This window comes from Doryrhamphus excisus, chromosome 2 (genome assembly GCF_030265055.1).
Source record: "Doryrhamphus excisus isolate RoL2022-K1 chromosome 2, RoL_Dexc_1.0, whole genome shotgun sequence".
NCBI classification, from domain to species: Eukaryota; Metazoa; Chordata; class Actinopteri; order Syngnathiformes; family Syngnathidae; genus Doryrhamphus; species Doryrhamphus excisus.
The window spans coordinates 23135132-23152724 of record NC_080467.1 but is presented as its reverse complement, the minus strand read 5'-3'; the positions used below and the strand labels follow the sequence as shown (position 1 = coordinate 23152724).

General features: G+C 52.5%; 48 non-coding genes and 30 pseudogenes across 48 annotated transcripts in view; all 78 read left to right on the top strand.

Moving 5' to 3' along the window:
• Positions 1-14, top strand: part of LOC131120666 (5S ribosomal RNA) — a 119-nt gene extending 105 nt beyond the window's left edge. Inside the window, exon 1 of the ribosomal RNA XR_009127216.1 lies at positions 1-14. This exon is cut by the window's left edge and continues 105 nt beyond it. This is a non-coding gene — a ribosomal RNA (5S ribosomal RNA).
• Positions 15-126: 112 nt separating this feature from the next.
• Positions 127-245, top strand: LOC131120712 (5S ribosomal RNA). Its single transcript, XR_009127260.1, has one exon. It is a non-coding gene; the product is annotated as a 5S ribosomal RNA (ribosomal RNA).
• A 112-nt stretch (positions 246-357) lies between these two features.
• Positions 358-466, top strand: LOC131123241 (5S ribosomal RNA; annotated as a pseudogene).
• Positions 467-578: 112 nt separating this feature from the next.
• Positions 579-697, top strand: LOC131121938 (5S ribosomal RNA). The gene has a single exon (XR_009128428.1). It is a non-coding gene; the product is annotated as a 5S ribosomal RNA (ribosomal RNA).
• Positions 698-809: 112 nt separating this feature from the next.
• LOC131124181 (5S ribosomal RNA) lies at positions 810-928 on the top strand. Its single transcript, XR_009128840.1, has one exon. It is a non-coding gene; the product is annotated as a 5S ribosomal RNA (ribosomal RNA).
• A 112-nt stretch (positions 929-1040) lies between these two features.
• LOC131123670 (5S ribosomal RNA) lies at positions 1041-1149 on the top strand (annotated as a pseudogene).
• Positions 1150-1261: 112 nt separating this feature from the next.
• On the top strand, positions 1262-1370 carry LOC131123890 (5S ribosomal RNA; annotated as a pseudogene).
• Positions 1371-1482: 112 nt separating this feature from the next.
• On the top strand, positions 1483-1591 carry LOC131123477 (5S ribosomal RNA; annotated as a pseudogene).
• A 112-nt stretch (positions 1592-1703) lies between these two features.
• Positions 1704-1821, top strand: LOC131122790 (5S ribosomal RNA; annotated as a pseudogene).
• A 112-nt stretch (positions 1822-1933) lies between these two features.
• On the top strand, positions 1934-2052 carry LOC131120153 (5S ribosomal RNA). Its single transcript, XR_009126714.1, has one exon. It is a non-coding gene; the product is annotated as a 5S ribosomal RNA (ribosomal RNA).
• A 112-nt stretch (positions 2053-2164) lies between these two features.
• LOC131122418 (5S ribosomal RNA) lies at positions 2165-2273 on the top strand (annotated as a pseudogene).
• Positions 2274-2385: 112 nt separating this feature from the next.
• Positions 2386-2494, top strand: LOC131122952 (5S ribosomal RNA; annotated as a pseudogene).
• A 112-nt stretch (positions 2495-2606) lies between these two features.
• Positions 2607-2725, top strand: LOC131124210 (5S ribosomal RNA). Its single transcript, XR_009128870.1, has one exon. It is a non-coding gene; the product is annotated as a 5S ribosomal RNA (ribosomal RNA).
• Positions 2726-2837: 112 nt separating this feature from the next.
• LOC131123221 (5S ribosomal RNA) lies at positions 2838-2956 on the top strand. Its single transcript, XR_009128699.1, has one exon. It is a non-coding gene; the product is annotated as a 5S ribosomal RNA (ribosomal RNA).
• Positions 2957-3068: 112 nt separating this feature from the next.
• LOC131120965 (5S ribosomal RNA) lies at positions 3069-3187 on the top strand. Its single transcript, XR_009127506.1, has one exon. It is a non-coding gene; the product is annotated as a 5S ribosomal RNA (ribosomal RNA).
• Positions 3188-3299: 112 nt separating this feature from the next.
• Positions 3300-3418, top strand: LOC131120411 (5S ribosomal RNA). Its single transcript, XR_009126967.1, has one exon. It is a non-coding gene; the product is annotated as a 5S ribosomal RNA (ribosomal RNA).
• A 112-nt stretch (positions 3419-3530) lies between these two features.
• LOC131121527 (5S ribosomal RNA) lies at positions 3531-3649 on the top strand. Its single transcript, XR_009128033.1, has one exon. It is a non-coding gene; the product is annotated as a 5S ribosomal RNA (ribosomal RNA).
• Positions 3650-3761: 112 nt separating this feature from the next.
• On the top strand, positions 3762-3870 carry LOC131122417 (5S ribosomal RNA; annotated as a pseudogene).
• A 112-nt stretch (positions 3871-3982) lies between these two features.
• LOC131122415 (5S ribosomal RNA) lies at positions 3983-4091 on the top strand (annotated as a pseudogene).
• Positions 4092-4203: 112 nt separating this feature from the next.
• On the top strand, positions 4204-4322 carry LOC131124199 (5S ribosomal RNA). The gene has a single exon (XR_009128858.1). It is a non-coding gene; the product is annotated as a 5S ribosomal RNA (ribosomal RNA).
• Positions 4323-4434: 112 nt separating this feature from the next.
• Positions 4435-4553, top strand: LOC131120420 (5S ribosomal RNA). Its single transcript, XR_009126976.1, has one exon. It is a non-coding gene; the product is annotated as a 5S ribosomal RNA (ribosomal RNA).
• A 112-nt stretch (positions 4554-4665) lies between these two features.
• On the top strand, positions 4666-4784 carry LOC131122145 (5S ribosomal RNA). The gene has a single exon (XR_009128545.1). It is a non-coding gene; the product is annotated as a 5S ribosomal RNA (ribosomal RNA).
• A 111-nt stretch (positions 4785-4895) lies between these two features.
• Positions 4896-5014, top strand: LOC131120152 (5S ribosomal RNA). The gene has a single exon (XR_009126713.1). It is a non-coding gene; the product is annotated as a 5S ribosomal RNA (ribosomal RNA).
• A 111-nt stretch (positions 5015-5125) lies between these two features.
• LOC131120665 (5S ribosomal RNA) lies at positions 5126-5244 on the top strand. Its single transcript, XR_009127215.1, has one exon. It is a non-coding gene; the product is annotated as a 5S ribosomal RNA (ribosomal RNA).
• Positions 5245-5356: 112 nt separating this feature from the next.
• LOC131120711 (5S ribosomal RNA) lies at positions 5357-5475 on the top strand. Its single transcript, XR_009127259.1, has one exon. It is a non-coding gene; the product is annotated as a 5S ribosomal RNA (ribosomal RNA).
• Positions 5476-5587: 112 nt separating this feature from the next.
• Positions 5588-5696, top strand: LOC131123239 (5S ribosomal RNA; annotated as a pseudogene).
• Positions 5697-5808: 112 nt separating this feature from the next.
• On the top strand, positions 5809-5927 carry LOC131121937 (5S ribosomal RNA). The gene has a single exon (XR_009128427.1). It is a non-coding gene; the product is annotated as a 5S ribosomal RNA (ribosomal RNA).
• A 112-nt stretch (positions 5928-6039) lies between these two features.
• LOC131124180 (5S ribosomal RNA) lies at positions 6040-6158 on the top strand. The gene has a single exon (XR_009128839.1). It is a non-coding gene; the product is annotated as a 5S ribosomal RNA (ribosomal RNA).
• Positions 6159-6270: 112 nt separating this feature from the next.
• On the top strand, positions 6271-6379 carry LOC131123669 (5S ribosomal RNA; annotated as a pseudogene).
• Positions 6380-6491: 112 nt separating this feature from the next.
• On the top strand, positions 6492-6610 carry LOC131121867 (5S ribosomal RNA). The gene has a single exon (XR_009128361.1). It is a non-coding gene; the product is annotated as a 5S ribosomal RNA (ribosomal RNA).
• A 112-nt stretch (positions 6611-6722) lies between these two features.
• On the top strand, positions 6723-6831 carry LOC131122816 (5S ribosomal RNA; annotated as a pseudogene).
• Positions 6832-6943: 112 nt separating this feature from the next.
• LOC131122789 (5S ribosomal RNA) lies at positions 6944-7061 on the top strand (annotated as a pseudogene).
• A 112-nt stretch (positions 7062-7173) lies between these two features.
• LOC131120151 (5S ribosomal RNA) lies at positions 7174-7292 on the top strand. Its single transcript, XR_009126712.1, has one exon. It is a non-coding gene; the product is annotated as a 5S ribosomal RNA (ribosomal RNA).
• Positions 7293-7404: 112 nt separating this feature from the next.
• Positions 7405-7523, top strand: LOC131120381 (5S ribosomal RNA). Its single transcript, XR_009126937.1, has one exon. It is a non-coding gene; the product is annotated as a 5S ribosomal RNA (ribosomal RNA).
• A 112-nt stretch (positions 7524-7635) lies between these two features.
• LOC131122414 (5S ribosomal RNA) lies at positions 7636-7744 on the top strand (annotated as a pseudogene).
• Positions 7745-7856: 112 nt separating this feature from the next.
• Positions 7857-7965, top strand: LOC131122413 (5S ribosomal RNA; annotated as a pseudogene).
• A 112-nt stretch (positions 7966-8077) lies between these two features.
• On the top strand, positions 8078-8196 carry LOC131124188 (5S ribosomal RNA). The gene has a single exon (XR_009128847.1). It is a non-coding gene; the product is annotated as a 5S ribosomal RNA (ribosomal RNA).
• A 112-nt stretch (positions 8197-8308) lies between these two features.
• On the top strand, positions 8309-8427 carry LOC131120409 (5S ribosomal RNA). Its single transcript, XR_009126965.1, has one exon. It is a non-coding gene; the product is annotated as a 5S ribosomal RNA (ribosomal RNA).
• A 112-nt stretch (positions 8428-8539) lies between these two features.
• On the top strand, positions 8540-8658 carry LOC131122133 (5S ribosomal RNA). The gene has a single exon (XR_009128544.1). It is a non-coding gene; the product is annotated as a 5S ribosomal RNA (ribosomal RNA).
• A 111-nt stretch (positions 8659-8769) lies between these two features.
• LOC131120150 (5S ribosomal RNA) lies at positions 8770-8888 on the top strand. The gene has a single exon (XR_009126711.1). It is a non-coding gene; the product is annotated as a 5S ribosomal RNA (ribosomal RNA).
• A 111-nt stretch (positions 8889-8999) lies between these two features.
• LOC131120664 (5S ribosomal RNA) lies at positions 9000-9118 on the top strand. Its single transcript, XR_009127214.1, has one exon. It is a non-coding gene; the product is annotated as a 5S ribosomal RNA (ribosomal RNA).
• A 112-nt stretch (positions 9119-9230) lies between these two features.
• LOC131120710 (5S ribosomal RNA) lies at positions 9231-9349 on the top strand. The gene has a single exon (XR_009127258.1). It is a non-coding gene; the product is annotated as a 5S ribosomal RNA (ribosomal RNA).
• Positions 9350-9461: 112 nt separating this feature from the next.
• LOC131123238 (5S ribosomal RNA) lies at positions 9462-9570 on the top strand (annotated as a pseudogene).
• A 112-nt stretch (positions 9571-9682) lies between these two features.
• LOC131121936 (5S ribosomal RNA) lies at positions 9683-9801 on the top strand. The gene has a single exon (XR_009128426.1). It is a non-coding gene; the product is annotated as a 5S ribosomal RNA (ribosomal RNA).
• A 112-nt stretch (positions 9802-9913) lies between these two features.
• Positions 9914-10032, top strand: LOC131124179 (5S ribosomal RNA). Its single transcript, XR_009128838.1, has one exon. It is a non-coding gene; the product is annotated as a 5S ribosomal RNA (ribosomal RNA).
• Positions 10033-10144: 112 nt separating this feature from the next.
• Positions 10145-10253, top strand: LOC131123668 (5S ribosomal RNA; annotated as a pseudogene).
• Positions 10254-10365: 112 nt separating this feature from the next.
• On the top strand, positions 10366-10484 carry LOC131121865 (5S ribosomal RNA). The gene has a single exon (XR_009128360.1). It is a non-coding gene; the product is annotated as a 5S ribosomal RNA (ribosomal RNA).
• Positions 10485-10596: 112 nt separating this feature from the next.
• Positions 10597-10705, top strand: LOC131122814 (5S ribosomal RNA; annotated as a pseudogene).
• A 112-nt stretch (positions 10706-10817) lies between these two features.
• Positions 10818-10935, top strand: LOC131122788 (5S ribosomal RNA; annotated as a pseudogene).
• A 112-nt stretch (positions 10936-11047) lies between these two features.
• Positions 11048-11166, top strand: LOC131120149 (5S ribosomal RNA). Its single transcript, XR_009126710.1, has one exon. It is a non-coding gene; the product is annotated as a 5S ribosomal RNA (ribosomal RNA).
• A 112-nt stretch (positions 11167-11278) lies between these two features.
• On the top strand, positions 11279-11387 carry LOC131122412 (5S ribosomal RNA; annotated as a pseudogene).
• A 112-nt stretch (positions 11388-11499) lies between these two features.
• Positions 11500-11608, top strand: LOC131122951 (5S ribosomal RNA; annotated as a pseudogene).
• A 112-nt stretch (positions 11609-11720) lies between these two features.
• LOC131120268 (5S ribosomal RNA) lies at positions 11721-11839 on the top strand. Its single transcript, XR_009126826.1, has one exon. It is a non-coding gene; the product is annotated as a 5S ribosomal RNA (ribosomal RNA).
• Positions 11840-11951: 112 nt separating this feature from the next.
• LOC131122410 (5S ribosomal RNA) lies at positions 11952-12060 on the top strand (annotated as a pseudogene).
• A 112-nt stretch (positions 12061-12172) lies between these two features.
• LOC131120154 (5S ribosomal RNA) lies at positions 12173-12291 on the top strand. The gene has a single exon (XR_009126715.1). It is a non-coding gene; the product is annotated as a 5S ribosomal RNA (ribosomal RNA).
• A 112-nt stretch (positions 12292-12403) lies between these two features.
• LOC131122409 (5S ribosomal RNA) lies at positions 12404-12512 on the top strand (annotated as a pseudogene).
• A 112-nt stretch (positions 12513-12624) lies between these two features.
• LOC131122408 (5S ribosomal RNA) lies at positions 12625-12733 on the top strand (annotated as a pseudogene).
• Positions 12734-12845: 112 nt separating this feature from the next.
• On the top strand, positions 12846-12954 carry LOC131122813 (5S ribosomal RNA; annotated as a pseudogene).
• Positions 12955-13066: 112 nt separating this feature from the next.
• Positions 13067-13185, top strand: LOC131120398 (5S ribosomal RNA). The gene has a single exon (XR_009126954.1). It is a non-coding gene; the product is annotated as a 5S ribosomal RNA (ribosomal RNA).
• A 112-nt stretch (positions 13186-13297) lies between these two features.
• LOC131120952 (5S ribosomal RNA) lies at positions 13298-13416 on the top strand. The gene has a single exon (XR_009127494.1). It is a non-coding gene; the product is annotated as a 5S ribosomal RNA (ribosomal RNA).
• Positions 13417-13528: 112 nt separating this feature from the next.
• Positions 13529-13647, top strand: LOC131122121 (5S ribosomal RNA). The gene has a single exon (XR_009128534.1). It is a non-coding gene; the product is annotated as a 5S ribosomal RNA (ribosomal RNA).
• A 112-nt stretch (positions 13648-13759) lies between these two features.
• Positions 13760-13878, top strand: LOC131120849 (5S ribosomal RNA). Its single transcript, XR_009127394.1, has one exon. It is a non-coding gene; the product is annotated as a 5S ribosomal RNA (ribosomal RNA).
• Positions 13879-13990: 112 nt separating this feature from the next.
• On the top strand, positions 13991-14099 carry LOC131123667 (5S ribosomal RNA; annotated as a pseudogene).
• A 112-nt stretch (positions 14100-14211) lies between these two features.
• LOC131121864 (5S ribosomal RNA) lies at positions 14212-14330 on the top strand. The gene has a single exon (XR_009128359.1). It is a non-coding gene; the product is annotated as a 5S ribosomal RNA (ribosomal RNA).
• Positions 14331-14442: 112 nt separating this feature from the next.
• On the top strand, positions 14443-14561 carry LOC131120147 (5S ribosomal RNA). Its single transcript, XR_009126708.1, has one exon. It is a non-coding gene; the product is annotated as a 5S ribosomal RNA (ribosomal RNA).
• A 112-nt stretch (positions 14562-14673) lies between these two features.
• Positions 14674-14782, top strand: LOC131123029 (5S ribosomal RNA; annotated as a pseudogene).
• A 111-nt stretch (positions 14783-14893) lies between these two features.
• Positions 14894-15012, top strand: LOC131120308 (5S ribosomal RNA). Its single transcript, XR_009126866.1, has one exon. It is a non-coding gene; the product is annotated as a 5S ribosomal RNA (ribosomal RNA).
• Positions 15013-15124: 112 nt separating this feature from the next.
• LOC131121357 (5S ribosomal RNA) lies at positions 15125-15243 on the top strand. Its single transcript, XR_009127868.1, has one exon. It is a non-coding gene; the product is annotated as a 5S ribosomal RNA (ribosomal RNA).
• Positions 15244-15355: 112 nt separating this feature from the next.
• Positions 15356-15474, top strand: LOC131124034 (5S ribosomal RNA). The gene has a single exon (XR_009128780.1). It is a non-coding gene; the product is annotated as a 5S ribosomal RNA (ribosomal RNA).
• A 112-nt stretch (positions 15475-15586) lies between these two features.
• Positions 15587-15705, top strand: LOC131121220 (5S ribosomal RNA). The gene has a single exon (XR_009127755.1). It is a non-coding gene; the product is annotated as a 5S ribosomal RNA (ribosomal RNA).
• Positions 15706-15817: 112 nt separating this feature from the next.
• On the top strand, positions 15818-15926 carry LOC131123028 (5S ribosomal RNA; annotated as a pseudogene).
• Positions 15927-16037: 111 nt separating this feature from the next.
• On the top strand, positions 16038-16156 carry LOC131120306 (5S ribosomal RNA). The gene has a single exon (XR_009126864.1). It is a non-coding gene; the product is annotated as a 5S ribosomal RNA (ribosomal RNA).
• Positions 16157-16268: 112 nt separating this feature from the next.
• On the top strand, positions 16269-16387 carry LOC131120848 (5S ribosomal RNA). Its single transcript, XR_009127393.1, has one exon. It is a non-coding gene; the product is annotated as a 5S ribosomal RNA (ribosomal RNA).
• A 112-nt stretch (positions 16388-16499) lies between these two features.
• Positions 16500-16608, top strand: LOC131123666 (5S ribosomal RNA; annotated as a pseudogene).
• Positions 16609-16720: 112 nt separating this feature from the next.
• LOC131121863 (5S ribosomal RNA) lies at positions 16721-16839 on the top strand. Its single transcript, XR_009128358.1, has one exon. It is a non-coding gene; the product is annotated as a 5S ribosomal RNA (ribosomal RNA).
• Positions 16840-16951: 112 nt separating this feature from the next.
• LOC131120146 (5S ribosomal RNA) lies at positions 16952-17070 on the top strand. The gene has a single exon (XR_009126707.1). It is a non-coding gene; the product is annotated as a 5S ribosomal RNA (ribosomal RNA).
• Positions 17071-17182: 112 nt separating this feature from the next.
• Positions 17183-17291, top strand: LOC131123442 (5S ribosomal RNA; annotated as a pseudogene).
• A 111-nt stretch (positions 17292-17402) lies between these two features.
• On the top strand, positions 17403-17521 carry LOC131120305 (5S ribosomal RNA). The gene has a single exon (XR_009126863.1). It is a non-coding gene; the product is annotated as a 5S ribosomal RNA (ribosomal RNA).
• The last annotated feature ends 72 nt before the right edge of the window (positions 17522-17593 follow it).

The following is a 17593-nucleotide window of genomic DNA, read 5'->3' as shown; positions in this document are numbered from 1 at the left end:
TGGTGCTGTAAGCTTTTTATGGTTTCTGCTCTTGCCTGACAGCAGAGGGCGCTGTTTGACAGTTTTTGCTGGAGTCTAGTTTGGCCTGCGTCGCCTTCAAATAGGATCTTTTCAGTTGACCTGGCAGCTTACGGCCATACTACCCTGAAAACGCCCGATCTCGTCTGATCTCGGAAGCTAAGCAGGGGTGTGCCTGGTTAGTACTTGGATGGGAGACCGCCTGGGAATACCAGGTGCTGTAAGCTTTTTATGGTTTCTGCTCTTGCCTGACAGCAGAGGGCGCTGTTTGACACTTTTTGCTGGAGTCTAGTTTGGCCTGCGTCGCCTTCAAATAGGATCTTTTCAGTTGACTTGGCAGCTTACGGCCATACTACCCTGAAAACGCCCGATCTCGGAAGCTAAGCAGGGGCGGGCCTGGTTAGTACTTGGATGGGAGACCGGCTGGGAATAACAGGTGCTGTAAGCTTTTTATGGTTTCTGCTCTTGCCTGACAGCAGAGGGCGCTGTTTGAAACTTTTTGCTGGAGTCTAGTTTGGCCTGCGTCGCCTTCAAATAGGATCTTTTCAGTTGCCTTGGCAGCTTACAGCTATACTACCCTGAAATTGCCCGATCTCGTCCGATCTCGGAAGCAAAGCAGGGGCGGGACGGGTTAGTACTTGGATGGGAGACCGCCTGGGAATACCAGGTGCTGTAAGCTTTTTATGGTTTCTGCTCTTGCCTGAAAGCAGAGGGCGCTGTTTGACACTTTTTGCTGGAGTCTAGTTTGGCCTGCGTCGCCTTCAAATAGGAACTTTTCAGTGGCCCTGGCAGCTTACGGCCATACTACCCTGAAAACGCCCGAACTCGTCCGATCTCGGAAGCTAAGCAGGGGCGGGCCTGGTTAGTACTTGGATGGGAGACCGCCTGGGAATACCAGGTGCTGTAAGCCTTTTATGGTTTCTGCTCTTGCCTGACAGCAGAGGGCGCTGTTTGACACTTTTTGCTGGAGTCTAGTTTGGCCTGCGTCGCCTTCAAATAGGATCTTTTCAGTTGACTTGGCAGCTTACGGCCATACTACCCTGAAAACGCCCGATCTCGGAAGCTAAGCAGGGGCGGGCCTGGTTAGTACTTGGATGGGAGACCGGCTGGGAATAACAAGTGCTGTAAGCTTTTTATGGTTTCGGCTCTTGCCTGACAGCAGAGGGCGCTGTTTGAAACTTTTTGCTGGAGTCTAGTTTGGCCTGCGTCGCCTTCAAATAGGATCTTTTCAGTTGCCTTGGCAGCTTACAGCCATACTACCCTGAATTTGCCCGATCTCGGAAGCAAAGCAGGGGCGGGACTGGTTAGTACTTGGATGGGAGACCGCCTGGGAATACCAGGTGCTGTAAGCTTTTTATGGTTTCTGCTCTTGCCTGAAAGCAGAGGGCGCTGTTTGACACTTTTTGCTGGAGTCTAGTTTGGCCTGCGTCGCCTTCAAATAGGATCTTTTCAGTTGACTTGGCAGCTTACGGCCATACTACCCTGAAAACGCCCGATCTCGGAAGCTTAGCAGGGGCGGGCCTGGTTAGTACTTGGATGGGAGACCGCCTGGGAATAACAGGTGCTGTAAGCTTTTTATGGTTTCTGCTCTTGCCTGACAGCAGAGGGCGCTGTTTGAAATTTTTTGCTGGAGTCTAGTTTGGCCTGCGTCGCCTTCAAATAGGATCTTTTCAGTTGCCTTGGCAGCTTACAGCTATACTACCCTGAAATTGCCCGATCTCGTCCGATCTCGGAAGCAAAGCAGGGGGGGACTGGTTAGTACTTGGATGGGAGACCGCCTGGGAATACCAGGTGCTGTAAGCTTTTTATGGTTTCTGCTCTTGCCTGAAAGCAGAGGGCGCTGTTTGACACTTTTTGCTGGAGTCTAGTTTGGCCTGCGTCGCCTTCAAATAGGAACTTTTCAGTGGCCTTGGCAGCTTACGGCCATACTACCCTGAAAACGCCCGAACTCGTCCGATCTCGGAAGCTAAGCAGGGGCGGGCCTGGTTAGTACTTGGATGGGAGACCGCCTGGGAATACCAGGTGCTGTAAGCTTTTTATGGTTTCTGCTCTTGCCTGACAGCAGAGGGCGCTGTTTGACACTTTTTGCTGGATTCTAGTTTGGCCTGCGTCGCCTTCAAATAGGATCTATTCAGTTGACCTGGCAGCTTACGGCCATACTACCCTGAAAACGCCCGATCTCGGAAGCTAAGCAGGGGCGGGCCTGGTTAGTACTTGGATGGGAGACCGCCTGGGAATACCAGGTGCTGTAAGCTTTTTATGGTTTCTGCTCTTGCCTGACAGCAGAGGGCGCTGTTTGACACTTTTTGCTGGAGTCTAGTTTGGCCTGCGTCGCCTTCAAATAGGATCTTTTCAGTTGACCTGGCAGCTTACGGCCATACTACTTTGAAAACGCCCGATCTCGGAAGCTAAGCAGGGGCGGGCCTGGTTAGTACTTGGATGGGAGACCGCCTGGGAATACCAGGTGCTGTAAGCTTTTTATGGTTTCTGCTCTTGCCTGACAGCAGAGGGCGCTGTTTGACACTTTTTGCTGGAGTCTAGTTTGGCCTGCGTCGCCTTCAAATAGGATCTTTTCAGTTGACCTGGCAGCTTACGGCCATACTACCCTGAAAACGCCCGATCTCATCCGATCTCGGAAGCTAAGCAGGGGTGGGCCTGGTTAGTACTTGGATGGGAGACCGCCTGGGAATACCAGGTGCTGTAAGCTTTTTATGGTTTCTGCTCTTGCCTGACAGCAGAGGGCGCTGTTTGACACTTTTTGCTGGAGTCTAGTTTGGCCTGCGTCGCCTTCAAATAGGATCTTTTCAGTTGCCCTGGCAGCTTACGGCCATACTACCCTGAAAACGCCCGATCTCGTCCGATCTCGGAAGCTAAGCAGGGATGGGCCTGGTTAGTACTTGGATGGTAGACCGCCTGGGAATACCAGGTGCTGTAAGCTTTTTATGGTTTCTGCTCTTGCCTGACAGCAGAGGGCGCTGTTTGACACTTTTTGCTGGAGTCTAGTTTGGCCTGCGTCGCCTTCAAATAGGATCTTTTCAGTTGCCCTGGCAGCTTACGGCCATACTACCCTGAAAACGCCCGATCTCGTCCGATCTCGGAAGCTAAGCAGGGACGGGCCTGGTTAGTACTTGGATGGGAGACCGCCTGGGAATACCAGGTGCTGTAAGCTTTTTATGGTTTCTGCTCTTGCCTGACAGCAGAGGGCGCTGTTTGACACTTTTTGCTGGAGTCTAGTTTGGCCTGCGTCGCCTTCAAATAGGATCTTTTCAGTTGCCCTGGCAGCTTACGGCCATACTACCCTGAAAACGCCCGATCTCGTCCGATCTCGGAAGCTAAGCCGGGGCGGGCCTGGTTAGTACTTGGATGGGAGACCGCCTGGGAATACCAGGTGCTGTAAGCTTTTTATGGTTTCTGCTCTTGCCTGACAGCAGAGGGCGCTGTTTGACACTTTTTGCTGGAGTCTAGTTTGGCCTGCGTCGCCTTCAAATAGGATCTTTTCAGTTGCCCTGGCAGCTTACGGCCTTAGTACCCTGAAAACGCCCGATCTCGACCGATCTCGGAAGCTAAGCAGGGGTGGGCCTGGTTAGTACTTGGATGGGAGACCGCCTGGGAATACCAGGTGCTGTAAGCCTTTTATGGTTTCTGCTCTTGCCTGACAGCAGAGGGCGCTGTTTGACACTTTTTGCTGGAGTCTAGTTTGGCCTGCGTCGCCTTCAAATAGGATCTTTTCAGTTGACTTGGCAGCTTACGGCCATACTACCCTGAAAACGCCCGATCTCGGAAGCTAAGCAGGGGCGGGCCTGGTTAGTACTTGGATGGGAGACCGCCTGGGAATACCAGGTGCTGTAAGCTTTTTATGGTTTCTGCTCTTGCCTGACAGCAGAGGGCGCTGTTTGACACTTTTTGCTGGAGTCTAGTTTGGCCTGCGTCGCCTTCAAATAGGATCTTTTCAGTTGACCTGGCAGCTTACGGCCATACTACCCTGAAAACGCCCGATCTCGGAAGCTAAGCAGGGGCGGGCCTGGTTAGTACTTGGATGGGAGACCGCCTGGGAATACCAGGTGCTGTAAGCTTTTTATGGTTTCTGCTCTTGCCTGACAGCAGAGGGCGCTGTTTGACACTTTTTGCTGGAGTCTAGTTTGGCCTGCGTCGCCTTCAAATAGGATCTTTTCATTTGACCTGGCAGCTTACGGCCATACTACCCTGAAAACGCCCGATCTCATCCGATCTCGGAAGCTAAGCAGGGGTGGGCCTGGTTAGTACTTGGATGGGAGACCGCCTGGGAATACCAGGTGCTGTAAGCTTTTTATGGTTTCTGCTCTTGCCTGACAGCAGAGGGCGCTGTTTGACACTTTTTGCTGGAGTCTAGTTTGGCCTGCGTCGCCTTCAAATAGGATCTTTTCAGTTGCCCTGGCAGCTTACGGCCATACTACCCTGAAAACGCCCGATCTCGTCCGATCTCGGAAGCTAAGCAGGGATGGGCCTGGTTAGTACTTGGATGGGAGACCGCCTGGGAATACCAGGTGCTGTAAGCTTTTTATGGTTTCTGCTCTTGCCTGACAGCAGAGGGCGCTGTTTGACACTTTTTGCTGGAGTCTAGTTTGGCCTGCGTCGCCTTCAAATAGGATCTTTTCAGTTGCCCTGGCAGCTTACGGCCATACTACCCTGAAAACGCCCGATCTCGTCCGATCTCGGAAGCTAAGCAGGGGCGGGCCTGGTTAGTACTTGGATGGGAGACCGCCTGGGAATACCAGGTGCTGTAAGCTTTTTATGGTTTCTGCTCTTGCCTGAAAGCAGAGGGCGCTTTTTGACACTTTTTGCTGGAGTCTAGTTTGGCCTGCGTCGCCTTCAAATAGGAACTTTTCAGTGCCCTGGCAGCTTACGGCCATACTACCCTGAAAACGCCCGAACTCGTCCGATCTCGGAAGCTAAGCAGGGGCGGGCCTGGTTAGTACTTGGATGGGAGACCGCCTGGGAATACCAGGTGCTGTAAGCTTTTTATGGTTTCTGCTCTTGCCTGAAAGCAGAGGGCGCTTTTTGACACTTTTTGCTGGAGTCTAGTTTGGCCTGCGTCGCCTTCAAATAGGAACTTTTCAGTGCCCTGGCAGCTTACGGCCATACTACCCTGAAAACGCCCGAACTCGTCCGATCTCGGTAGCTAAGCAGGGGCGGGCCTGGTTAGTACTTGGATGGGAGACCGCCTGGGAATACCTGGTGCTGTAAGCTTTTTATGGTTTCTGCTCTTGCCTGACAGCAGAGGGCGCTGTTTGACAGTTTTTGCTGGAGTCTAGTTTGGCCTGCGTCGCCTTCAAATAGGATCTTTTCAGTTGACCTGGCAGCTTACGGCCATACTACCCTGAAAACGCCCGATCTCGTCTGATCTCGGAAGCTAAGCAGGGGTGTGCCTGGTTAGTACTTGGATGGGAGACCGCCTGGGAATACCAGGTGCTGTAAGCTTTTTATGGTTTCTGCTCTTGCCTGACAGCAGAGGGCGCTGTTTGACACTTTTTGCTGGAGTCTAGTTTGGCCTGCGTCGCCTTCAAATAGGATCTTTTCAGTTGACTTGGCAGCTTACGGCCATACTACCCTGAAAACGCCCGATCTCGGAAGCTAAGCAGGGGCGGGCCTGGTTAGTACTTGGATGGGAGACCGGCTGGGAATAACAGGTGCTGTAAGCTTTTTATGGTTTCTGCTCTTGCCTGACAGCAGAGGGCGCTGTTTGAAACTTTTTGCTGGAGTCTAGTTTGGCCTGCGTCGCCTTCAAATAGGATCTTTTCAGTTGCCTTGGCAGCTTACAGCTATACTACCCTGAAATTGCCCGATCTCGTCCGATCTCGGAAGCAAAGCAGGGGCGGGACGGGTTAGTACTTGGATGGGAGACCGCCTGGGAATACCAGGTGCTGTAAGCTTTTTATGGTTTCTGCTCTTGCCTGAAAGCAGAGGGCGCTGTTTGACACTTTTTGCTGGAGTCTAGTTTGGCCTGCGTCGCCTTCAAATAGGAACTTTTCAGTGGCCCTGGCAGCTTACGGCCATACTACCCTGAAAACGCCCGAACTCGTCCGATCTCGGAAGCTAAGCAGGGGCGGGCCTGGTTAGTACTTGGATGGGAGACCGCCTGGGAATACCAGGTGCTGTAAGCCTTTTATGGTTTCTGCTCTTGCCTGACAGCAGAGGGCGCTGTTTGACACTTTTTGCTGGAGTCTAGTTTGGCCTGCGTCGCCTTCAAATAGGATCTTTTCAGTTGACTTGGCAGCTTACGGCCATACTACCCTGAAAACGCCCGATCTCGGAAGCTAAGCAGGGGCGGGCCTGGTTAGTACTTGGATGGGAGACCGGCTGGGAATAACAAGTGCTGTAAGCTTTTTATGGTTTCTGCTCTTGCCTGACAGCAGAGGGCGCTGTTTGAAACTTTTTGCTGGAGTCTAGTTTGGCCTGCGTCGCCTTCAAATAGGATCTTTTCAGTTGCCTTGGCAGCTTACAGCCATACTACCCTGAATTTGCCCGATCTCGTCCGATCTCGGAAGCAAAGCAGGGGCGGGACTGGTTAGTACTTGGATGGGAGACCGCCTGGGAATACCAGGTGCTGTAAGCTTTTTATGGTTTCTGCTCTTGCCTGAAAGCAGAGGGCGCTGTTTGACACTTTTTGCTGGAGTCTAGTTTGGCCTGCGTCGCCTTCAAATAGGATCTTTTCAGTTGACTTGGCAGCTTACGGCCATACTACCCTGAAAACGCCCGATCTCGGAAGCTAAGCAGGGGCGGGCCTGGTTAGTACTTGGATGGGAGACCGCCTGGGAATAACAGGTGCTGTAAGCTTTTTATGGTTTCTGCTCTTGCCTGACAGCAGAGGGCGCTGTTTGAAATTTTTTGCTGGAGTCTAGTTTGGCCTGCGTCGCCTTCAAATAGGATCTTTTCAGTTGCCTTGGCAGCTTACAGCTATACTACCCTGAAATTGCCCGATCTCGTCCGATCTCGGAAGCAAAGCAGGGGGGGACTGGTTAGTACTTGGATGGGAGACCGCCTGGGAATACCAGGTGCTGTAAGCTTTTTATGGTTTCTGCTCTTGCCTGAAAGCAGAGGGCGCTGTTTGACACTTTTTGCTGGAGTCTAGTTTGGCCTGCGTCGCCTTCAAATAGGAACTTTTCAGTGGCCTTGGCAGCTTACGGCCATACTACCCTGAAAACGCCCGAACTCGTCCGATCTCGGAAGCTAAGCAGGGGCGGGCCTGGTTAGTACTTGGATGGGAGACCGCCTGGGAATACCAGGTGCTGTAAGCTTTTTATGGTTTCTGCTCTTGCCTGACAGCAGAGGGCGCTGTTTGACACTTTTTGCTGGATTCTAGTTTGGCCTGCGTCGCCTTCAAATAGGATCTATTCAGTTGACCTGGCAGCTTACGGCCATACTACCCTGAAAACGCCCGATCTCATCCGATCTCGGAAGCTAAGCAGGGGTGGGCCTGGTTAGTACTTGGATGGGAGACCGCCTGGGAATACCAGGTGCTGTAAGCCTTTTATGGTTTCTGCTCTTGCCTGACAGCAGAGGGCGCTGTTTGACACTTTTTGCTGGAGTCTAGTTTGGCCTGCGTCGCCTTCAAATAGGATCTTTTCAGTTGACTTGGCAGCTTACGGCCATACTACCCTGAAAACGCCCGATCTCGGAAGCTAAGCAGGGGCGGGCCTGGTTAGTACTTGGATGGGAGACCGCCTGGGAATACCAGGTGCTGTAAGCTTTTTATGGTTTCTGCTCTTGCCTGACAGCAGAGGGCGCTGTTTGACACTTTTTGCTGGAGTCTAGTTTGGCCTGCGTCGCCTTCAAATAGGATCTTTTCAGTTGACCTGGCAGCTTACGGCCATACTACCCTGAAAACGCCCGATCTCGGAAGCTAAGCAGGGGCGGGCCTGGTTAGTACTTGGATGGGAGACCGCCTGGGAATACCAGGTGCTGTAAGCTTTTTATGGTTTCTGCTCTTGCCTGACAGCAGAGGGCGCTGTTTGACACTTTTTGCTGGAGTCTAGTTTGGCCTGCGTCGCCTTCAAATAGGATCTTTTCATTTGACCTGGCAGCTTACGGCCATACTACCCTGAAAACGCCCGATCTCATCCGATCTCGGAAGCTAAGCAGGGGTGGGCCTGGTTAGTACTTGGATGGGAGACCGCCTGGGAATACCAGGTGCTGTAAGCTTTTTATGGTTTCTGCTCTTGCCTGACAGCAGAGGGCGCTGTTTGACACTTTTTGCTGGAGTCTAGTTTGGCCTGCGTCGCCTTCAAATAGGATCTTTTCAGTTGCCCTGGCAGCTTACGGCCATACTACCCTGAAAACGCCCGATCTCGTCCGATCTCGGAAGCTAAGCAGGGATGGGCCTGGTTAGTACTTGGATGGGAGACCGCCTGGGAATACCAGGTGCTGTAAGCTTTTTATGGTTTCTGCTCTTGCCTGACAGCAGAGGGCGCTGTTTGACACTTTTTGCTGGAGTCTAGTTTGGCCTGCGTCGCCTTCAAATAGGATCTTTTCAGTTGCCCTGGCAGCTTACGGCCATACTACCCTGAAAACGCCCGATCTCGTCCGATCTCGGAAGCTAAGCAGGGGCGGGCCTGGTTAGTACTTGGATGGGAGACCGCCTGGGAATACCAGGTGCTGTAAGCTTTTTATGGTTTCTGCTCTTGCCTGAAAGCAGAGGGCGCTTTTTGACACTTTTTGCTGGAGTCTAGTTTGGCCTGCGTCGCCTTCAAATAGGAACTTTTCAGTGCCCTGGCAGCTTACGGCCATACTACCCTGAAAACGCCCGAACTCGTCCGATCTCGGAAGCTAAGCAGGGGCGGGCCTGGTTAGTACTTGGATGGGAGACCGCCTGGGAATACCAGGTGCTGTAAGCTTTTTATGGTTTCTGCTCTTGCCTGAAAGCAGAGGGCGCTTTTTGACACTTTTTGCTGGAGTCTAGTTTGGCCTGCGTCGCCTTCAAATAGGAACTTTTCAGTGCCCTGGCAGCTTACGGCCATACTACCCTGAAAACGCCCGAACTCGTCCGATCTCGGTAGCTAAGCAGGGGCGGGCCTGGTTAGTACTTGGATGGGAGACCGCCTGGGAATACCTGGTGCTGTAAGCTTTTTATGGTTTCTGCTCTTGCCTGACAGCAGAGGGCGCTGTTTGACAGTTTTTGCTGGAGTCTAGTTTGGCCTGCGTCGCCTTCAAATAGGATCTTTTCAGTTGACCTGGCAGCTTACGGCCATACTACCCTGAAAACGCCCGATCTCGTCTGATCTCGGAAGCTAAGCAGGGGTGTGCCTGGTTAGTACTTGGATGGGAGACCGCCTGGGAATACCAGGTGCTGTAAGCTTTTTATGGTTTCTGCTCTTGCCTGACAGCAGAGGGCGCTGTTTGACACTTTTTGCTGGAGTCTAGTTTGGCCTGCGTCGCCTTCAAATAGGATCTTTTCAGTTGACTTGGCAGCTTACGGCCATACTACCCTGAAAACGCCCGATCTCGGAAGCTAAGCAGGGGCGGGCCTGGTTAGTACTTGGATGGGAGACCGGCTGGGAATAACAGGTGCTGTAAGCTTTTTATGGTTTCTGCTCTTGCCTGACAGCAGAGGGCGCTGTTTGAAACTTTTTGCTGGAGTCTAGTTTGGCCTGCGTCGCCTTCAAATAGGATCTTTTCAGTTGCCTTGGCAGCTTACAGCTATACTACCCTGAAATTGCCCGATCTCGTCCGATCTCGGAAGCAAAGCAGGGGCGGGACGGGTTAGTACTTGGATGGGAGACCGCCTGGGAATACCAGGTGCTGTAAGCTTTTTATGGTTTCTGCTCTTGCCTGAAAGCAGAGGGCGCTGTTTGACACTTTTTGCTGGAGTCTAGTTTGGCCTGCGTCGCCTTCAAATAGGAACTTTTCAGTGGCCCTGGCAGCTTACGGCCATACTACCCTGAAAACGCCCGAACTCGTCCGATCTCGGAAGCTAAGCAGGGGCGGGCCTGGTTAGTACTTGGATGGGAGACCGCCTGGGAATACCAGGTGCTGTAAGCCTTTTATGGTTTCTGCTCTTGCCTGACAGCAGAGGGCGCTGTTTGACACTTTTTGCTGGAGTCTAGTTTGGCCTGCGTCGCCTTCAAATAGGATCTTTTCAGTTGACTTGGCAGCTTACGGCCATACTACCCTGAAAACGCCCGATCTCGGAAGCTAAGCAGGGGCGGGCCTGGTTAGTACTTGGATGGGAGACCGGCTGGGAATAACAAGTGCTGTAAGCTTTTTATGGTTTCTGCTCTTGCCTGACAGCAGAGGGCGCTGTTTGAAACTTTTTGCTGGAGTCTAGTTTGGCCTGCGTCGCCTTCAAATAGGATCTTTTCAGTTGCCTTGGCAGCTTACAGCCATACTACCCTGAATTTGCCCGATCTCGTCCGATCTCGGAAGCAAAGCAGGGGCGGGACTGGTTAGTACTTGGATGGGAGACCGCCTGGGAATACCAGGTGCTGTAAGCTTTTTATGGTTTCTGCTCTTGCCTGAAAGCAGAGGGCGCTGTTTGACACTTTTTGCTGGAGTCTAGTTTGGCCTGCGTCGCCTTCAAATAGGATCTTTTCAGTTGACTTGGCAGCTTACGGCCATACTACCCTGAAAACGCCCGATCTCGGAAGCTAAGCAGGGGCGGGCCTGGTTAGTACTTGGATGGGAGACCGCCTGGGAATAACAGGTGCTGTAAGCTTTTTATGGTTTCTGCTCTTGCCTGACAGCAGAGGGCGCTGTTTGAAATTTTTTGCTGGAGTCTAGTTTGGCCTGCGTCGCCTTCAAATAGGATCTTTTCAGTTGCCTTGGCAGCTTACAGCTATACTACCCTGAAATTGCCCGATCTCGTCCGATCTCGGAAGCAAAGCAGGGGGGGACTGGTTAGTACTTGGATGGGAGACCGCCTGGGAATACCAGGTGCTGTAAGCTTTTTATGGTTTCTGCTCTTGCCTGAAAGCAGAGGGCGCTGTTTGACACTTTTTGCTGGAGTCTAGTTTGGCCTGCGTCGCCTTCAAATAGGAACTTTTCAGTGGCCTTGGCAGCTTACGGCCATACTACCCTGAAAACGCCCGAACTCGTCCGATCTCGGAAGCTAAGCAGGGGCGGGCCTGGTTAGTACTTGGATGGGAGACCGCCTGGGAATACCAGGTGCTGTAAGCTTTTTATGGTTTCTGCTCTTGCCTGACAGCAGAGGGCGCTGTTTGACACTTTTTGCTGGATTCTAGTTTGGCCTGCGTCGCCTTCAAATAGGATCTATTCAGTTGACCTGGCAGCTTACGGCCATACTACCCTGAAAACGCCCGATCTCGGAAGCTAAGCAGGGGCGGGCCTGGTTAGTACTTGGATGGGAGACCGCCTGGGAATACCAGGTGCTGTAAGCTTTTTATGGTTTCTGCTCTTGCCTGACAGCAGAGGGCGCTGTTTGACACTTTTTGCTGGAGTCTAGTTTGGCCTGCGTCGCCTTCAAATAGGATCTTTTCAGTTGACCTGGCAGCTTACGGCCATACTACTTTGAAAACGCCCGATCTCGGAAGCTAAGCAGGGGCGGGCCTGGTTAGTACTTGGATGGGAGACCGCCTGGGAATACCAGGTGCTGTAAGCTTTTTATGGTTTCTGCTCTTGCCTGACAGCAGAGGGCGCTGTTTGACACTTTTTGCTGGAGTCTAGTTTGGCCTGCGTCGCCTTCAAATAGGATCTTTTCAGTTGACCTGGCAGCTTACGGCCATACTACCCTGAAAACGCCCGATCTCATCCGATCTCGGAAGCTAAGCAGGGGTGGGCCTGGTTAGTACTTGGATGGGAGACCGCCTGGGAATACCAGGTGCTGTAAGCCTTTTATGGTTTCTGCTCTTGCCTGACAGCAGAGGGCGCTGTTTGACACTTTTTGCTGGAGTCTAGTTTGGCCTGCGTCGCCTTCAAATAGGATCTTTTCAGTTGACTTGGCAGCTTACGGCCATACTACCCTGAAAACGCCCGATCTCGGAAGCTAAGCAGGGGCGGGCCTGGTTAGTACTTGGATGGGAGACCGCCTGGGAATACCAGGTGCTGTAAGCTTTTTATGGTTTCTGCTCTTGCCTGACAGCAGAGGGCGCTGTTTGACACTTTTTGCTGGAGTCTAGTTTGGCCTGCGTCGCCTTCAAATAGGATCTTTTCAGTTGACCTGGCAGCTTACGGCCATACTACCCTGAAAACGCCCGATCTCATCCGATCTCGGAAGCTAAGCAGGGGTGGGCCTGGTTAGTACTTGGATGGGAGACCGCCTGGGAATACCAGGTGCTGTAAGCCTTTTATGGTTTCTGCTCTTGCCTGACAGCAGAGGGCGCTGTTTGACACTTTTTGCTGGAGTCTAGTTTGGCCTGCGTCGCCTTCAAATAGGATCTTTTCAGTTGACTTGGCAGCTTACGGCCATACTACCCTGAAAACGCCCGATCTCGGAAGCTAAGCAGGGGCGGGCCTGGTTAGTACTTGGATGGGAGACCGCCTGGGAATACCAGGTGCTGTAAGCTTTTTATGGTTTCTGCTCTTGCCTGACAGCAGAGGGCGCTGTTTGACACTTTTTGCTGGAGTCTAGTTTGGCCTGCGTCGCCTTCAAATAGGATCTTTTCAGTTGACCTGGCAGCTTACGGCCATACTACCCTGAAAACGCCCGATCTCGGAAGCTAAGCAGGGGCGGGCCTGGTTAGTACTTGGATGGGAGACCGCCTGGGAATACCAGGTGCTGTAAGCTTTTTATGGTTTCTGCTCTTGCCTGACAGCAGAGGGCGCTGTTTGACACTTTTTGCTGGAGTCTAGTTTGGCCTGCGTCGCCTTCAAATAGGATCTTTTCAGTTGACTTGGCAGCTTACGGCCATACTACCCTGAAAACGCCCGATCTCGGAAGCTAAGCAGGGGCGGGCCTGGTTAGTACTTGGATGGGAGACCGCCTGGGAATAACAGGTGCTGTAAGCTTTTTATGGTTTCTGCTCTTGCCTGACAGCAGAGGGCGCTGTTTGACACTTTTTGCTGGAGTCTAGTTTGGCCTGCGTCGCCTTCAAATAGGATCTTTTCAGTTGCCCTGGCAGCTTACGGCCATACTACCCTGAAAACGCCCGATCTCGTCCGATCTCGGAAGCTAAGCAGGGATGGGCCTGGTTAGTACTTGGATGGGAGACCGCCTGGGAATACCAGGTGCTGTAAGCTTTTTATGGTTTCTGCTCTTGCCTGACAGCAGAGGGCGCTGTTTGACACTTTTTGCTGGAGTCTAGTTTGGCCTGCGTCGCCTTCAAATAGGATCTTTTCAGTTGCCCTGGCAGCTTACGGCCATACTACCCTGAAAACGCCCGATCTCGTCCGATCTCGGAAGCTAAGCAGGGACGGGCCTGGTTAGTACTTGGATGGGAGACCGCCTGGGAATACCAGGTGCTGTAAGCTTTTTATGGTTTCTGCTCTTGCCTGACAGCAGAGGGCGCTGTTTGACACTTTTTGCTGGAGTCTAGTTTGGCCTGCGTCGCCTTCAAATAGGATCTTTTCAGTTGCCCTGGCAGCTTACGGCCATACTACCCTGAAAACGCCCGATCTCGTCCGATCTCGGAAGCTAAGCAGGGGCGGGCCTGGTTAGTACTTGGATGGGAGACCGCCTGGGAATACCAGGTGCTGTAAGCTTTTTATGGTTTCTGCTCTTGCCTGACAGCAGAGGGCGCTGTTTGACACTTTTTGCTGGAGTCTAGTTTGGCCTGCGTCGCCTTCAAATAGGATCTTTTCAGTTGCCCTGGCAGCTTACGGCCTTAGTACCCTGAAAACGCCCGATCTCGTCCGATCTCGGAAGCTAAGCAGGGGTGGGCCTGGTTAGTACTTGGATGGGAGACCGCCTGGGAATACCAGGTGCTGTAAGCCTTTTATGGTTTCTGCTCTTGCCTGACAGCAGAGGGCGCTGTTTGACACTTTTTGCTGGAGTCTAGTTTGGCCTGCGTCGCCTTCAAATAGGATCTTTTCAGTTGACTTGGCAGCTTACGGCCATACTACCCTGAAAACGCCCGATCTCGGAAGCTAAGCAGGGGCGGGCCTGGTTAGTACTTGGATGGGAGACCGGCTGGGAATAACAAGTGCTGTAAGCTTTTTATGGTTTCTGCTCTTGCCTGACAGCAGAGGGCGCTGTTTGAAACTTTTTGCTGGAGTCTAGTTTGGCCTGCGTCGCCTTCAAATAGGATCTTTTCAGTTGCCTTGGCAGCTTACAGCCATACTACCCTGAATTTGCCCGATCTCGTCCGATCTCGGAAGCAAAGCAGGGGCGGGACTGGTTAGTACTTGGATGGGAGACCGCCTGGGAATACCAGGTGCTGTAAGCTTTTTATGGTTTCTGCTCTTGCCTGAAAGCAGAGGGCGCTGTTTGACACTTTTTGCTGGAGTCTAGTTTGGCCTGCGTCGCCTTCAAATAGGAACTTTTCAGTGGCCCTGGCAGCTTACGGCCATACTACCCTGAAAACGCCCGAACTCGTCCGATCTCGGAAGCTAAGCAGGGGCGGGCCTGGTTAGTACTTGGATGGGAGACCGCCTGGGAATACCAGGTGCTGTAAGCTTTTTATGGTTTCTGCTCTTGCCTGAAAGCAGAGGGCGCTGTTTGACACTTTTTGCTGGATTCTAGTTTGGCCTGCGTCGCCTTCAAATAGGATCTTTTCAGTTGACCTGGCAGCTTACGGCCATACTAACCTGAAAACGCCCGATCTCGGAAGCTAAGCAGGGGCGGGCCTGGTTAGTACTTGGATGGGAGACCGCCTGGGAATACCAGGTGCTGTAAGCTTTTTATGGTTTCTGCTCTTGCCTGAAAGCAGAGGGCGCTTTTTGACACTTTTTGCTGGAGTCTAGTTTGGCCTGCGTCGCCTTCAAATAGGAACTTTTCAGTGCCCTGGCAGCTTACGGCCATACTACCCTGAAAACGCCCGAACTCGTCCGATCTCGGAAGCTAAGCAGGGGCGGGCCTGGTTAGTACTTGGATGGGAGACCGCCTGGGAATACCTGGTGCTGTAAGCTTTTTATGGTTTCTGCTCTTGCCTGACAGCAGAGGGCGCTGTTTGACACTTTTTGCTGGAGTCTAGTTTGGCCTGCGTCGCCTTCAAATAGGATCTTTTCAGTTGACCTGGCAGCTTACGGCCATACTACCCTGAAAACGCCCGATCTCGTCTGATCTCGGAAGCTAAGCAGGGGTGGGCCTGGTTAGTACTTGGATGGGAGACCGCCTGGGAATACCAGGTGCTGTAAGCTTTTTATGGTTTCTGCTCTTGCCTGACAGCAGAGGGCGCTGTTTGACACTTTTTGCTGGAGTCTAGTTTGGCCTGCGTCGCCTTCAAATAGGATCTTTTCAGTTGCCCTGGCAGCGTACGGCCATACTACCCTGAAAACGCCCGATCTCGTCCGATCTCGGAAGCTAAGCAGGGGTGGGCCTGGTTAGTACTTGGATGGGAGACCGCCTGGGAATACCAGGTGCTGTAAGCCTTTTATGGTTTCTGCTCTTGCCTGACAGCAGAGGGCGCTGTTTGACACTTTTTGCTGGAGTCTAGTTTGGCCTGCGTCGCCTTCAAATAGGATCTTTTCAGTTGACTTGGCAGCTTACGGCCATACTACCCTGGAAACGCCCGATCTCGTCCGATCTCGGAAGCTAAGCAGGGGCGGGCCTGGTTAGTACATGGATGGGAGACCGCCTGGGAATACCAAGTGCTGTAAGCTTTTTATGGTTTCTGCTCTTGCCTGAAAGCAGAGGGCGCTGTTTGACACTTTTTGCTGGATTCTAGTTTGGCCTGCGTCGCCTTCAAATAGGATCTTTTCAGTTGACCTGGCAGCTTACGGCCATACTAACCTGAAAACGCCCGATCTCGGAAGCTAAGCAGGGGCGGGCCTGGTTAGTACTTGGATGGGAGACCGCCTGGGAATACCAGGTGCTGTAAGCTTTTTATGGTTTCTGCTCTTGCCTGAAAGCAGAGGGCGCTTTTTGACACTTTTTGCTGGAGTCTAGTTTGGCCTGCGTCGCCTTCAAATAGGAACTTTTCAGTGCCCTGGCAGCTTACGGCCATACTACCCTGAAAACGCCCGAACTCGTCCGATCTCGGAAGCTAAGCAGGGGCGGGCCTGGTTAGTACTTGGATGGGAGACCGCCTGGGAATACCTGGTGCTGTAAGCTTTTTATGGTTTCTGCTCTTGCCTGACAGCAGAGGGCGCTGTTTGACACTTTTTGCTGGAGTCTAGTTTGGCCTGCGTCGCCTTCAAATAGGATCTTTTCAGTTGCCCTGGCAGCTTACGGCCTTAGTACCCTGAAAACGCCCGATCTCGTCCGATCTCGGAAGCTAAGCAGGGGTGGGCCTGGTTAGTACTTGGATGGGAGACCGCCTGGGAATACCAGGTGCTGTAAGCCTTTTATGGTTTCTGCTCTTGCCTGACAGCAGAGGGCGCTGTTTGACACTTTTTGCTGGAGTCTAGTTTGGCCTGCGTCGCCTTCAAATAGGATCTTTTCAGTTGACTTGGCAGCTTACGGCCATACTACCCTGAAAACGCCCGATCTCGGAAGCTAAGCAGGGGCGGGCCTGGTTAGTACTTGGATGGGAGACCGGCTGGGAATAACAAGTGCTGTAAGCTTTTTATGGTTTCTGCTCTTGCCTGACAGCAGAGGGCGCTGTTTGAAACTTTTTGCTGGAGTCTAGTTTGGCCTGCGTCGCCTTCAAATAGGATCTTTTCAGTTGCCTTGGCAGCTTACAGCCATACTACCCTGAATTTGCCCGATCTCGTCCGATCTCGGAAGCAAAGCAGGGGCGGGACTGGTTAGTACTTGGATGGGAGACCGCCTGGGAATACCAGGTGCTGTAAGCTTTTTATGGTTTCTGCTCTTGCCTGAAAGCAGAGGGCGCTGTTTGACACTTTTTGCTGGAGTCTAGTTTGGCCTGCGTCGCCTTCAAATAGGAACTTTTCAGTGGCCCTGGCAGCTTACGGCCATACTACCCTGAAAACGCCCGAACTCGTCCGATCTCGGAAGCTAAGCAGGGGCGGGCCTGGTTAGTACTTGGATGGGAGACCGCCTGGGAATACCAGGTGCTGTAAGCTTTTTATGGTTTCTGCTCTTGCCTGAAAGCAGAGGGCGCTGTTTGACACTTTTTGCTGGATTCTAGTTTGGCCTGCGTCGCCTTCAAATAGGATCTTTTCAGTTGACCTGGCAGCTTACGGCCATACAAACCTGAAAACGCCCGATCTCGGAAGCTAAGCAGGGGCGGGCCTGGTTAGTACTTGGATGGGAGACCGCCTGGGAATACCAGGTGCTGTAAGCTTTTTATGGTTTCTGCTCTTGCCTGAAAGCAGAGGGCGCTTTTTGACACTTTTTGCTGGAGTCTAGTTTGGCCTGCGTCGCCTTCAAATAGGAACTTTTCAGTGCCCTGGCAGCTTACGGCCATACTACCCTGAAAACGCCCGAACTCGTCCGATCTCGGAAGCTAAGCAGGGGCGGGCCTGGTTAGTACTTGGATGGGAGACCGCCTGGGAATACCTGGTGCTGTAAGCTTTTTATGGTTTCTGCTCTTGCCTGACAGCAGAGGGCGCTGTTTGACACTTTTTGCTGGAGTCTAGTTTGGCC